The sequence below is a fragment of the Phoxinus phoxinus genome (assembly GCF_949152265.1).
Source record: "Phoxinus phoxinus genome assembly, chromosome: 9".
In the NCBI taxonomy this organism is placed as follows: domain Eukaryota; kingdom Metazoa; phylum Chordata; class Actinopteri; order Cypriniformes; family Leuciscidae; genus Phoxinus; species Phoxinus phoxinus.
In genome coordinates, this window is record NC_136884.1 from 13,707,477 (window position 1) to 13,723,443 (window position 15,967).

General features: G+C 40.9%; 1 protein-coding gene across 7 annotated transcripts in view; it reads left to right on the top strand.

Moving 5' to 3' along the window:
* syt1a (synaptotagmin Ia) overlaps window positions 1–15,967 on the top strand; it is a 199,228-nt gene that overhangs the window by 120,074 nt on the left and 63,187 nt on the right. The window contains exon 1 of one of the 7 annotated variants that reach the window (XM_079622190.1): window positions 10,629–10,859. The exons of 5 other annotated variants lie outside the window; for them this stretch is intronic. The gene's annotated coding sequence lies outside the window, so the exon portion shown is untranslated. Of the gene's footprint in view, window positions 1–10,628; window positions 10,860–15,967 lie in introns of those variants that run through there. One more of the 7 variants, XM_079622191.1, reaches the window with a different exon arrangement.

A 15,967-nucleotide genomic window follows, 5' to 3' on the forward strand; every position in this document is an offset into this window, starting at 1 on the left:
CCAGTTTACTTCTCGAGTCTGGAGAGAGCTCTGCAACAAACTGAACATCAACATAAGCCTCACATCTGGTTATCATCCTCAGGCTAACGGTCAGGTAGAACGGCTCAACCAAGATCTCATCCGTTTCCTGCGCACCTATTGCCATCAGAACCAGCACGATTGGAGTCGTTTTCTGGTTTGGGCTGAGTACGCCCAGAACTCGCTGCTGAAACCAGCTACAGGATTAACCCCTTTCCAATGTGTTTTAGGCTTTCAACCTCCGCTCTTCCCGTGGACTGGAGAACCATCTGATCTCCCCGCAGTGGACGCTTGGTTACGGCGCAGTGAGGCTACCTGGGACTCCGCCCACGTCCACTTGCAGCGCGCTATCCGTCACTATCAGCAGCACGCAGATCGCAGAAGGCGCAGGGGTCCCCTCTACAGGCCAGGCCAGTGGGTGTGGCTTTCCACCAGAGATCTCCGCCTTAAACTTCCCTGCAGGAAACTTTCTCCTCGATTCATCGGCCCATTCAAGATTCTCCGCCAGATCACTCCTGTCTCGTTCCGTTTGGCACTACCTGCTCATTACCGCATCTCACCTACTTTTCATATGTCTCTTTTCAGACCCGCTACTACCCCCAGGAGAGAGGTGGCCCAGGAGGTGACCGCACCAGTGCAGGCTCCTCCCATTGAGGTCGGTGGCGCAGAGGCATACCGGGTGCGAGGGGTCCTGGATTCCAGACGCCGCGGCGGTGGTCTACAGTATCTCATTGACTGGGAGGGATACGGCCCCGAGGAGCGCTCCTGGGTCAGATCTCAGGACATTCTAGACCCCTCATTACTCACCAATTTCCATCAAGACCACCCAGATCGACCCGCACCTAGACCCCGTGGACGACCCCGCCGTCGGACAGGCCCTCGCTTCCGGAGCCGCTCGCAGGGGGGGGGCTCTGTCACAAATCGCTCAGCTACGCCTCCCTCTGGTTACATCCGCTCCCGCTCTCCGGAATTCTAGGACTGCAATTCCCTTCTCTCCTCCCGGTCATTATCTATTCCCAGCCCTGCCTAGTTTGTCATTTCATTCTCATCACCATCACCTGTGGATTATTATCTTCCCTTTATCTGGACTGTCTCCCCATTGTTACTTTGCGAAGTCTTGTTTTTGCCCTGCTGACATTTCCGAGCGCTATTCCCTGCCTGATAATTATCTGTCCCTTTGATCCCCGCCTGGACTCTGTTCTATGAACCTTTGCTGCCTGCCTCGACCTTCGCCTGTGTTTCGTTACGAGTTCTGGATTATCCCTTTAACTGTGTTTGCACCAGTACATGTCTGCTTCTCTCTGCTTTATAACGTGTGTGAATAAAATACTGCAAATGGATCTTCAAGCCTCTGACTCACCCTTACAGCTGTCCCTTTAAAAGAATGTAGTAAAGAGTTGATACCAATTCAAGTAAATGTATGACACATAGGCCTATAGTCAAACACGGTATATTATATATAGTACACTACCGTTCAAAGTTTGGGGTCAATTACAATTTTTAATTCATACTTTTTTTTAGCAAAGAGACATTAAACTGATCCAAATTTTCAAAATTGATAATAAGATTTTTTTTTTTTGTTCACCAAATCAACATTTAATTATGTCTGAGGGATCACGTGACACTGATGACTTTGCCAGATTGAAATTGTGAATAAAGAATTAATTACATGAATAAAAAAATAATAAAAAAGTTATATTAAATGGTTATAATATTTCACAGTTTTATTGTTTTTACCGTATCTTAGTGAGCATAAGAGACTCCCAATATTACAGACACCAAACTTTTAAATGTAAGTGTATTTTCCCCCAATCTTCCTAGCTGTAATGTCCTTGGATTTATTATTGTGTGGGGTACAGTTTTTTCTCTCTCTCTCTCTCTTCTCTCTTGTGCTTGCTCTCTCCGTTGCCCCAGGTTCTATCACTTGCCTCTGTCACTCTCAGCCTCCCTCTTTCTTCTCTTGACACTCTCTCTTCCTGTTTCATCGTAGTCCAAGACTTTCAATATGAGCATGTTTGTTTGTTTTGACGCAACTGAATGTGTGTTTCAGAGCCATTGTTTCTAGAGGCCTTCATCCACAAACACTTGAATGAACGTCACTCATCATGATAATTTAATTATCAGACTCTTGACAAACGGATTTAATGAGTGCTCTCCAAAGCCGACCTGATCCTCGGCCCAATCCACAGCGGCGAGCCTGCCGTAGAGACCATAAACCTAGTCTCACCTGTCCAGAGTATTTTGTTATGCCGGGTTTGTGCTTGATAATTGGGTCAGTGACGTGACATTGTTTTTAATTTCCAGATCTTTTAATATATGACAAATGCAATTCATAGCTGTAATGACTTATATATACCTCTTCTATGATGAAGTTTATATTCAAAATTTCTGAATACAATTTTTTTTGGGGGGAGGGGCACAAGTCATTCGGTTCAACAAATAAAAACAAAATAAGAAATAAAGAAAAAACCTGCAAACCCTCATAACTGCGTGTTACGGTTAATGAGTATCTTAAAATTTGATTTATGACAAGGCTGGTTAGTTCCAGTTGTCAAATGTCATGTGCTGCAACTCCCTAAAACATATGAAAACAACATAAAAAAAACTAAAACATTTTTTTGAAGAACTATGCACGCGTTTAAAAAAAAACTTATTATGTGGATGCTTATTTGATATTTACCTATATGGAGTTTCAAATGTGTAGTACATATAAGAGTGAGGCACTATATACGAGTATACTGTATTTAAATGAGAGCTTTTGTTTCCAGTACGATTGTGGAGTTCCCCTCAGACTGAGGTCGTCGGGTCAAAGTGGGGCTATGAAAAAGTCTTAATTACTCACCCTGAGTGGAATGGCCAATGAGGCGGCTCTTGTAGACGTTCAATCACAGCGGCTCACTCCAACTCTCTGATGCCTCCATTAAATTGATCCCAGTGGGACCGACTTCCTCAGTCTTCCTCACTGACGTGGAGAGCACAGGTGTTTATCAGATGCTGGAGGACTAAGGAATCCTACTACATCTTGCATCTTTGAAGAACTATGCTTTCATCTACAAGTATTAGCTTTGTGTTGGAAAATAATCCTGAACAGCAACACTTACTTTAAAATTCAAACTGGTTTACACTGGCCTTTTTGACAGGCATTAAACCAGGATGGGCAAAGGAAAAATAACAGCATCTCCAGTCTGCCCAGTCTGACTATATCTGCATTAATTAAGTAAAGGAGCCAAGGACTGGAAGTGCGGAGTATGATTACAATGGACGTCCTGGACGTCCCCTCTCTCACACTTCATTACCATCCCAACATCTGCAGTGTGTCCTCCTCTCCTGTCAGAAACAATGGCCTACACAGGTGTCAGGAGGAGAAGAGAGGGGGTGTGCGCACATGTTTGTGTGTTTGCATCTAGTTTGGTAGCGTTCGGCAGCGACAACTCTGAAATGAACACCTGCGTTCACAGAAGAAAACATGGAGGGTGCTGAGGCATCCAGAGAAAGACAGAAAGAGACAGTGAGGAAATGATGAAAATAAAGCTGTTTCGCTGGAGTCTGGCAGGTTGATGCTCCTGGCAAACGGGAAGCATAATTAAACTATCAGAAGTAATTAAGAGAGGTTTCTCTGCCTAAAATGCATTTCAAATATCAGCCGGTATAAATACCATCATATGTACGCACATACAACGAACGCGTTTAGCCCAGAACACATTTTCTTTTTTGGTCCAGACCAAAAGAACCAAGTGAAGCAAACAAGTGCAAACACTCCCTAAGCGAACCAGGACTAAATGTATAATTTTCTCTTCTGGTCCGGACCAAAAAAAACAAGAGAACCAAGCTGTGACACTCAAGGGTTTTAGAGAACTAATGAAGGGGTGAATATCAATTGTATTCTCTGCACTTGCGACAAAATGCAAAAGTGCATCTCTCAAAGACCTCTATTCAGTAGCTGTGGCCTAATGGGTGTATTGTGCAACTCCGAGAGTGTATACTGTATGCAAGTTGATAACAGGCAAGCAATCACATTAATGATGCTCATTGGGTGCATCGAGTTCTCACAGCTTTAAGTACCCTTGACCTTTTGTTGGGCTGAGTGTCCTCTCTTGCTCAGGAGACATGCTTTGATCAAGGCCTCTATGCAGTCTTTATTTATCTTGGTCTTTCTCTAGTTGGAGACATACTTTCAGGGTTATTTTATTTTTCAACCGGGCCATGTTGTGGTTGTACATTCAAGAAGGAAAAAGGTTCTGTCCGAGGTTGGAGGATATTGTGATGTTCAGGGGTTGAGTTGAGATGAGTGGCATTTCAATGTTAATGGTACTCTGAAAGGGAACACTGACTGGCCGTTATAACTATATCTGATAAACATAGATGATGTAGATAGAGTCTATAAACATCCCCAAAGCTTGCACAGTACTAACCACTTCCTGGGTCGACATATGATTTATATGCTGTTGATGATCGCATTGTTTTTCATATGCATCTGCTTACGGGTGAGATCGCTATTTCTGCTGCTTCTTTGTCTCCGTTTCAATCTGGAGATACTATACACGTTCATGAGATGCGTATTAGCACCCCCTACAGTGATAACATTGGAAAGCCGTAAAAACTTGTCAACGGCAGTGAAGGCAGGGAAAGACCAAACAAAATCTTCTCTCTTGTTGACTTAGTATAAAAGCAGACTAACATGAGAAAAAGTGATTGAGGGTTTAGCGGAAAATTTCGGATTCAGCCATTGTTTCATTTTCATTTGTTTCCTCAGTTCATGGTTCCGAGTCCTTTCAGTTTGTGTGGTTGCCTATTTGTTATCTGTGTCTCTGAAGATTTGTGATTAAAGAATGTTCTTTTGGTCATCCTTTTTCGTTGTGCGCTTACTACAACCACCACCCGTTAGAGCTGATAAGGTTTATAATATACCCTGCTCACTTTTCAGATTGCTTTTGCACCCCTGGATGTATAAAAGTCTAAAAAAAGTTTTGGATTATGAAGAATTTTTACCAATAGAAAGTTTTGCTATAAAAATTGGATTTGTTGGAATGGAACATTGACTAAAGCCTTTTGTTCATGTTAGCAACGAGCGTGCAGACTCAATAATGTTTTGTTTGAAATAGGCAGTGTTAGTTTTCCCTTGCACATTCTCTGTTTCTTTTCTTTCTTGCTTTCTTTTTCTCACATTTTCAAATATGAGGAGAGTCAGTGTGTTGGCACTCAATTGTGGTTAGCAGGTGTAAGTGAGCTCTTTGTTCCTGGTTTACCTCATTAATGTGGCAGCTGAGAGCTCCATTCTTAATTTATTTTTCTGTGCTAAAGCAGACCCTCCTCTGCCACTAGCACATCTGCGATTATTGTATTAAGTACTCTTCTCTAGACCATTTTTTAAAAATCTGGACCTGGCAACCAACTTTGGAAATTAGCTAATGCCCTTGAAGCACTCCATGATCCTGTACAAAATGGCATTTGCATAAAAAAATTTAACAAGCAACTTTTAACAAAAGTATAGTGATGGAATCAGATGGTAATGCTATGTTACTGAATATTTATGGATGATATTGATTATTGAATCACCAAAAAAAACCTGAAATTTAATATATTGGTCTTTCACGAATACAAGCTACAATCAATAATATAAAGCATCATATTATTACGTAACCATATCCGTGATTTGATTGATTGATTGATTGATTGATTGTTCCATCCATCCATCACTACAGATTAAGTCTTTACTTTACAAAATAAAAAGATACAAAAACATGATCTGGCCCAGTTTAAAAATCCCATTATGCTTGCAGAACATTATAGCCATGGTTGGTATTTATTGTATATTCAGGCATTGCTATGGTAACAGACGCACCCATGGGAATTGAGCTATTATGCCTTTAAAGAGAAGAGACGCTCAGTCAGTTAGCCTCCTAAGAACCATCTAACATGAGATCACAGATTGGGATGTGGGATCTTGTTCAAAGGTTATTCATTCAGTTAATTTTGAGCCATCGTCCCCAAGAGGGCAGTATTATGCTCCATTTAAACTGCATAGTGATCAGCCTTCACTGATTATGCAACAATATCCATCCTGATTCTTACCAGCAACTGATATGTGCGATTTGATAATGTTCCTCTATTGTTTTACTCCTTGAGCAATCCATCATTTTCAGTGCCAGATCTCCGTGATTGCTGTGAGAGGGGTGTGTGCGCTTGCCGTGCACATTCAAGCGTCACAGAGAGTGCACATGCATGTAGTATTCTGTGAACTGGAGAGATATGGCAGATGGCTTTGCCCAAACATAGAGGTGAAAATGTCGAAAAATCTCACACTCCTCCACCTTGGATCAATAAGCTTACATTTATGTGGCAAGCATACGCACAGGTCGCTGTCATTCTCACCTCTCTTATAGCACCAGTTGGCTGACTCTCAATTGGCTTTGTCAAGGAGCTGAATATAAACCATCTACCTGCAGAGAACTGTGAGATCCAATACACATCTGTTTAAATAAAAAAAGACAGCGAGAGACACGTCCTCCTCTAAAGGTTTGCTGTTTGGAGCAGACGGCTTAACAAGGGTAATCATTAAGCTTTGAGTCTGTTTGCGCTAGGTTTGATTTCCTGCCTGGCTAGCTATGTAAGCACACACACTTCCTGTTCCAACAATATCATCCCACACACAACCTCATACACATTTAGGGAGATATTTTGAGATGGATATCTTAAAAGGATGCTGCATTAGCATCATATTGTATGATGTTAAAAGATGGTTTCACATGTACTGATTCCAGATCCCTTATCCATTAAAACGAAATCATTCAAACTACTCAGTCTTGGATTATCTTTGTTTCCTTAAAGATCAGTGGGCCAGATTTACTTAAAATTGGTAAATTGGTTACTGTAAATTGGTTACTGTAAATTGGTGTGAGACTGCAATCACATACAAGCGCAAGCCAGCTCTCATTTACATTATGACCAATTCAATCTACCTAGAGCAGCGCAAATAAGCATTATCTGATCCCAATGTAATTTCTGTTTTCTGAACAGGTTTCACCAAACACTGCCATAGGTCGGAAAAACATATAACATAAACATATATAAACATTATATATACAGTGCTGGTCAGAATTATTTGCCACCTTGGTAAATATGATCAGAGATGGCTGTAAAAAATTAATATGCTTTGTTAATCCTTTTGATATTTTATTTTGAACAAATTGAAGTAAAAAAATTGAAAGAGGTAGGGAAATCACATTATGAAATAAATGTTTTTCTCCAAAACACGTTGGGAACACTTATTTGCCCCCTTTTATTAAATACTTTTTGCAACCTCCTTTTAACAGCTCCAAGATAACAGCTCTGAGTCTTCTCCTATAATGCCGGATGAGTTTGGAGAACACCTGACAAGAGATCAGAGACCATTCCTCCATACAGAATCTCTCCAGATCCTTCAGATTCCCAGATCCATATTGGCGCTTCTTCTCTCCAGTTCAGCCCACTCATTTTCTATAGGGTTCAAGTCATTGCAGATCTTGGTTTTGTGCTCAGTGACCCATTTTTGTTTTGATTTTGATGTTTGTTTTTGGATCACTGTCCTGTTGGAAGATCCAAACATGGCCCGTTATAAGATTTTTAGCACAGGTTGTCAGGTTTTGATTGATCTGTCGGTGTTTGATCGAATCCATGATGCCATGTATCTGAACAAGATGTCCAGGACCTCTGGCAGAAAATTAGGCCCACAGCATTAAAGATACAGCTGAGTATTTCATTTTACACATGGGGTATTTTTTATCACTGTGTGCACCAAACCCATCTTAAGTGTTTGCTGCCAAAAAAGCTATTTTTTTGTTTTTGTTTCATCTGATAAAAAATCTAAATCTGACAGCCTGTGCTAGAAATCTTATAACGGGCCATGTTTGGATCTTCCAACAGGACAGTGATCCAAAAACAAACATCAAAACAAAAATGGGTTATCTTGGAAAAAGGAGGTTGCAAAAAAAGTATTTAAGGGGGCAAATCATTGTTCCCAATGTGTTTTGGAGAAAAACATGTATTTCATAATATTATTTCCCCCCCACTTTCAATTATTTTACTTCAATAAAAGGTTTGATTTTTGCATTTTTTATTATTATTGAATATTAAAGGGATAAGCAATGCAGATTTATTTTTTACAGCAATCTTTGATCATATTTATCAAGGGGGCAAATAATTCTGACCAGCACTGTATATATATATATATATATATATATATATATATATATATATATATATATATATATATATATATATGTATATATACTGTATCTTCCCCAGAAACAACTTTCCTTTTTCGTTGAAATAATTTATGCCACTAGCTATTGGATAATGTTAACCAGTAGCTAAATGGCCAAATTTAGACACTGTTTTAGCAAACTTAAATTCTGATCTGATATGTTACGACCACTTATCACAGTCCAAACAATTCCGAATGGATTTTGTTCCGTCTCACGTGTATTCTTTTTGGATATCATATTTCCTTCATATATGTTACATAAAAGTTATAAAATGAATGACTATTCTCATTTAGAAAAAAAACAAAGGGTTGTGGAACAGCTTCTAGGATAATATTTCGGGTGGTGAGAGTGTACATGAAAAGCAAAACCTGACCAGTATCTGTGTGCGTTCAGAAACTGAGTGGATGTCATTAATGGCCAACAGCTTATTCTATTGCTGAGAGGCTTTTGCTAATGTAAACTGTCAGATAGAACATACCGCTGCCTGAAGCACACGCGTACAAAGGAAAAATGAACCGTCACAGCATGAGAGCAGTATTAGACGGAGTGTGAAAAAGAGAGGGGAAGAGAATGAGGTCAAGAGGGAGAGAGAAACAAAGAGAGAGAGGCAGAGATTGATACGGCACAAAGGGAGTGTTCCCAGTATTCCATGCATCGGACCTGAGTGCTCTGAAGTGTGTAGCGCGAGCGAAGCAGAAGTCCATTCAACCTGCACTAAGTCCACTCTTCCTTTTCCCAGTTTGCGTACTGAGCCAGCGATGAGTGTTCCTCACAGAAGGGCATGACCTTGACGACAATTCAAACCAGTCTCTTCCAACATTTCCATTTGGTAATGCCAAAAAGCACAATGCCCAAAACAGCACCTAAAGTCAACACCACAAATGTACAAATCAGCTGATTTAGAAAATGTCTATGTTTAAAAACTCATTATCATGAATGTTGTTCCAAATTGGTTTATCAGCAAGCTGAGCTCAAGCTGTGTTTATTACAGTGGCTTTTTGAGCCCCTTTAGGCCACCGCTCCGCCCCCACTCCCCTCACAGGCCGAGCATCTGGACCAGGGGAGGGGCCAGGCAGCTGCTCCGGGCTCACTGTTCATTTGCATACAGTTTCTTTGGGAATGCCCTTGACTGACTCCTCAAGGGGACGTGGGCTGCATCTACACTACAGAGAGAGAGAAAGAGAGAGAGAGCAGTAAAAAGAGCAAGAATGAATTGCAGCCCTAAGAGGTGTTCACACAGGATGTGTTCTTCTGTTTAAAACAGCTAGACGGAGAGCACGGTTTGCATTTATGGGCATATTGTATACGTACATATGATTATTCTCCTGCCAGATTCAGTTGTTTTTAAACGTACATTATTATTTTTTTAATCTGCTGCACTAAAAATTGCCTAAAAGGAATAGTTCACCCAAAAATTTAAATTAGCCCATGATTTACTCACCCTAAACCCATCCTAGGTGTATATGACATTATTCTTTCAGACGAATACAATCAGAGTTATATTAAAAAATGGCCTGGCTCTTCCAAGCTTTATAATGGGAGTCAATTAGATATTTTTTGGGGGAATTCCATCAAGCGCATCCATCCATGTTAAAAGTGCTCGAAACGGCTCTGGGGGTTAATAAAGGTCTTCTGAAGTGAGATGATGCGTTCGTGTAAGAAAAATATTAATATTTAAAACTTTATCGACTAAAATAACTAGCAGATGGCAGACGGCCGTACGCAAGTCGACTTATGCCAAAAGAGTAACACTTGAACTTGACGCACAACGTAATGACAAACGCGGTTTCCCAGTTCTGTTTGCTTGAACCGCGAGAGGCATCAAAGCTTCACTACTCCTACATCCTACGTCATACATCGCATCAAGTGTTACTCTTTTGGTGTAAGTCGACTTGCGTACGGCCGTCTGCCGGAAGCTAGTTATTTTAGTCGAGTCGTAGCCATTATGACTAATAGATCTCACTCACATGTGATGTAATGATATCAATAATGTAGCATATCATCAATAATAATAATAATATTGATTTTTGGGTCATGTCCCACTGGTTGAGATATGCAGTGTATACTGTATTCAGTTAATAACAAGCTGGTATTCCTTTCCAAATATAACCTTAGTCACGTCAAAGATACGCTCATCCATGTTTGTGGAAGACAAAAGCAGAGGAAGAGCATGTTTGTTGAGTAAAGAAACATAATGTATGTACAAGTGAGAGCTTGTGTCACAGCGAATGAGAGAGTGCCTGGAGAGAGAGAGAAAGAGAAAGAGAGAGAGTGCGCATGTGTGATGAGAGAGAATGACAGCGTGTGTGAAAGAAAGAGATAGGAAAAGGGAGGGTGTTGGGGGTAGGTGGGCGGGAAGACGAGTAGGAAGGCTGCGAGAGAGAGAGAGAGAGAGCAAGAGAGAGAGAGATTCAGTGCTGCGTGTCAGAGCCGTGTGTAAGAGAGGGAGAGAGAGAGAGAGAGCGCGTGTACACAGGGCATCCGTATTTCTGCAGGACAAACGGAGGTGTTTTCACTCAATTCATTTCAACCTCTACCTCCTGCTCTACCTGCCATCCAGCTCTGAACAAAAACCCAGGAGTGACTACAGACCGCCAGGTAGGGACACTTGACTATACTGAGAGCAGTGTTTGTGTTAGTTACTTATAACATCTTTAGCTAAGTGCACTGAACTGCTTCAGGAGGTTCTAGTTCAAAGGAGATGATGCTTTGGGTTTTAAAGTCTTGGAATGGATTAGATAGCAAGATCTGGCTTCGCTTATATGATGAGAAAACTACACTACGTGCCTATGTGTTGTGGTTATATGCTCAGCCATGTTTCATTATCGAGTGAAAACAGTTCACAATAGCACTCAGTAGAGTGTGAGACACTGCTTCCTACCTCCAGTGCCTCGTGACGGCTGATTCCAGGAGGAATAACTTCAGTAGCTCCCTGCCGTCTACTGCCGCTCTTACTAATTCCACACCGGTGACGAGGAAGTCATCTCCAAACATCTCTCTCACCTGTTTTCTTTGAAAACTGTCAGTTTGATGGCCGCAAGAGGGTCTTTTCAGGCACGACTGTTGTTTACAAAGCGCATTTGAGAGGACGGAGTGCTTTCTCTAAAACAGTAGACATGGGCAGGCAGAGAAACAGGGATTGTCTGTCATTATTACATTGGTGAGATTGTGTTTATGGGCTTTGTGATTGTATCCTACACACCCCTTCCCCCACATGCCCACACATAGCTTTCATCTCATATCCTATTTTTCCCAGTAGAGTTTGCAGCCCCTGATGTATGGAGTGATCAAACCTCAAGGCGCTATCACCTCCCGTGCAATCATTCTTCCCCGTCCTTCACTCTCTCAGTGATGTCCAACTACACCTAATTGACAGATCTCTTCCGGTTTCACCATTTTCAGGCACTCTGTTCAAGTTAAATCCCCGTTCCTCCATTAGCTCTTGATCTAAGAATGGAACAAAGGGGCTGCTGGATTGCGGTTAACATGCACAGTTGTTCCCTCATTTCGAAACATGAAAGAGGGGAAGAATGGCTTATTGCGGAGCTTCAAACAACTTCTCTCCATTTGGTTCCATTCTCCTGCCTGGCATGATCCTCAAAAGCCACTGCATGCCATCCACCTCTTTTTTTAAATGGATCTTTTCTTAATCAAAGCGAACTGCACTCTGGTTCCTTTTCTTTTTCCCCCGAAGGCTGTTTTACATCAGATTATTTCACATTGCTTTTGAATGTTAATTTGTACTTTTAAGGTGGTACAGATGTTGTTACGGACATTTGTGTCTGTATGGCTGGTGGCTTGACCACCTCGACTTGAACTTAAACTGCCACCCCTCTTGTTTGGTTTAGTACCATGGAGACTGTTTGAATTGAGTCCATTGTCAATAAGTACAGAAATAAACAATCTGTGTGTGTGCGTGCGCGTGCGCGTGTATGTGTGCGCACGTGTGTGTGTGTGTGTGTGTGTATCCAGCTGTGGCGCCAGATCTCACACAGCATCAATAGTTAATGAGTGAAGCTGGCAAGAGCTCTATTGATATGTCTGTTTTTGTTTTCCTAACGCCTGTGTAATTTATATGAGCTTTATTTGACAGAAGGTGGAATAAAACATGTTGTAAATCCCCTATAGACATGGAGGGGGACAGTATTGAGATTAGGGGTCGACCTGTATGTGTCGGTCCCTCGTAAAAATATGCTGTTACAAAGTCAAAGTCATGCAGAGAGAAAACCCACATGCTTTTGTGTGGAAGACCTAACTGAAACTAAACTAGGTGTAAATGGCATGTGAGAGGTTGCTTGTTAGTGTGCATATGCAGTGTGGTGACAAGTGTGAGTCTGTATGACTGTTTCCCCCAATTTTTTTGGACGGTATTTGGCTAGTCAATGCTTTACTTGCCGTTAACGGGATGTTTTTTTAGTTTTTTTTCTCCCACTCCTCACGACCTCACAAACTGCGTCTTGTGATTGGTCGTCTCTCTCACACTCCACGGGAAGAAATGACAGAGTGGAATTAAGGTCACATGATCGGCGATGTGGGATTCTGTACTCACAATCTTCTCTTTTTAATCTCCCCTATAGACTCTCTTTCTCTATCTCTCTCTAGCTGCGGATTTGGATTATCTAGCGGATTTATCCTGCTGTCAAAAATTAGCTGTATGATTGTCTGCTTAGTGTACACATTTACCAAGCAGCTGGTTCAAGCCATAAATCCTAATAAAAATAAATAAATAGAGAGTGAAAAAAAATACATATCTGCAGATGGCCATATTGGAGCACAGCACAGTGTGTAGCCTTAACCATGTGTATACTGTACAGCTATGAAAGCTAAGAAATGTATGATAGTTATAGATATTATTATCCCCCCCCCCCCTACTGTTCACACAGGGCGTGCTCTAACATGCAAAGCAGCAAGAGTGAACAGCTAGTGAATAAACCTAGTCATAAAAAAATCACAAAGGAAGGAGTGTAGTATTCCCATTGGAATTGTTATTACATAATCCAAAACCAACCCAAAAGGATGCTAATAAGAGTTCACTATGAATCAAAAAAGATCATGTAACTGAAAACTGGTATCTTTAACTTGTCTTAACACAGTGCTTACGGCGTAAGACAATGGCCACAGATGTTAGTCTGACACTTGTGTAAATAAATAAACAAAATTAATTCACCAGACAAAATGCAAGAAATGCCCTCTTAGGTGCTAAGGAGACTGTTGACAGCTCTGAGCAAATGAGCTTCGTAGCCACCCACAGAGAGTGCGCTTTTCCATACTCTTCAACACGACACACAGCTTTCAGCACTTCTTGCTTTTGGACAGCGCCACCTGCCTCAAAGCTTTCAGCACCGGACAGCAACACACTTCCAGGCTTTACGCAAGGGGGCTGCTTTCAGAATCGCTATTTTAAGGACAGTGACACTGTCACTATACAAGTTCTACATTTACCTTTTGCTCTTTCCATAACAGACATTGGGAGAAAAAAGGGAGGAAAATGCCCTCCAAATGTGACTCTCTGTGATATTTCTCTTTTTATTTTAAAACTTAAATAAAATATAAATTGATATAAAAATATATAAAAAAAATTATGTTCTATTTTAAAGGAAATAGATAACATCCTCTGTCTAATGATTCAGACTGAGAATTTGTTAATACATTAAATAAAGATTAAGTTTTTTAACATCAATAGATGACACAAGTTATGCCTTAAGTGCCCTAAAATGGTGAAAATTCCCCTGAAAATCACATTTTATTTTGGTTAGCAATAGCATGTTACATGCTCATCTTACTTTCAGATGAATGAGCTATTATGTACTTTTCATTCTCATTAGTTTGCTATTGTGAAGTATGAGTCCTTTAAGCATTACATGACGCAGTGACGGCTGATGTTGACTCATGCAGTCATTCTATAGACTGCTTTGAAATCACTGTGGCGCCCATGTAGTGCATATGTGTTCAGCATGTTAGCTATATCTGGTTGGTCACGCATATTTGTGGGACATGCTACATAATAAAATGCTCTTGCGGAAGTTCAAATTGTTGCACAGAGAGCTAAAGCTGTTTCTTTTGAGACAACATGCTGTATTTCATGGACAGAATCAATGTTATTAATCCAACCTCGGCCATACTGAATATGATGTATTACTCACCAATCTTCTGACAATTCACCCTATTGATTTTAATACCTAATTCTTTTTGGTACATTGTGAATACGTGTTAGACATGAAAGCCGAGCAATAACGTACATCAGTGATTCAGATTTATTGCGCAGTTAAAAGTATCCACCAATTCAGGAATGACTCGTGCAGTAATTTAATTCATGTTGGGCTTCAATCATTTGGTGATGTAATGTTGTGGAGCTTGACTCTCATTCACGTAATTGTTCGATTTGATCTACACAATGTATATAAGGAGCTTCAATGTGACCAACAGAGGCAGGTGACTCAAGCTGACCTTGAATATTTCTGACCCCATGGTTCGTTCCTGAGGGAAGCGCTGCTAAAAGCAGCAGTAACCAATAAACATGACATGTGAAGACGCACGACCACAGTCTCCCACACGTGCAGTCAACACATGCAGTTGCACGCAAACAGAACGTCGCTTCTCAGTCTGCGAGTCAACCCACCCCGCTGATGTCTCGTAATGATAATCACAGGTCAAAAGCTGTTTGCTTGTAGATGGATAGCGGGGCAATAATCTGGTCGCTCTCTAAAACCAACCCTTGTAAGCCTGTCACCTAATTGAGACAGCATGGTGTTGCGGACCGTGGTCATTTGCATGTGTACATTAGCATAATTGAATAGGCATGAGTTAAGTGCGTTTCAGTAGGCTGTTAATAACATGGCCCCCGCACCGCCAGATAAATTAGTTTCTATTATTTCTCCTCCTTGCCGCCGCGAAGAGAACGTAACCACCCGTTTGCTCTCATCTGTCTTTCCCTTTCTTTTTCTCCCTCCCTCTTTCCACTGTCTATGAGTTGAGGTCAGTTTTCTCTCCCCCTGAGGGTGTCTAATACTGTATATTCTGTCTACAATCCACCGGATCATTTTGAGCTCACCTACTCAAGGAGCTCTGCAGGACTTGACCAGTGCAGTCGACCGTGAAGATTCAAAGACGAAAAAGGCAGTGGATTATATCTGAAACAATCGGCTTACTTATTTTAGCACTTGAGAACGTCTCTCCAAAGGTCCAGGTGCATGTTCACTGGGTTTGTTCCACAGGTGGAGCAACCAATGCGTCTAACAGATGAGACCGAAAGCAAAGAACAGCAAAATGTTGGATATGGAGTTTTTTTTTTTTTTTTTTTTTTGCTCCAGCTGTTGTTTTTTTGCAATGGAGCGTGTAAACGGGGCACTGATGAATTCTGTGAGCATGAAAAATGCTTGCTCTTTTTACTTCCTCTTCACTCCTATTACCATTTAAACGGCCAGTACGATTTAATCTACAGTTCTCCAACCAATCAGATGAGCTTTCTTACTGCTCTTACTCTTACACTTACCTAAGAATGTTAAGTCACTTTTTTTCATTATAGGGTGCTAGTGTACTAGTAAAGCATTAGGCATTACTTCACAATAAACATTTCGGCTAGTATTCTTTATTATTTCAGATCACAATACAGGGCAAAAAAATAAAATAAATGAATAAAAGCTTGAATATAAAATGTATATTATTATTATTATTATTATTTAAGCTTATGTAAAAAAGTCTTAACT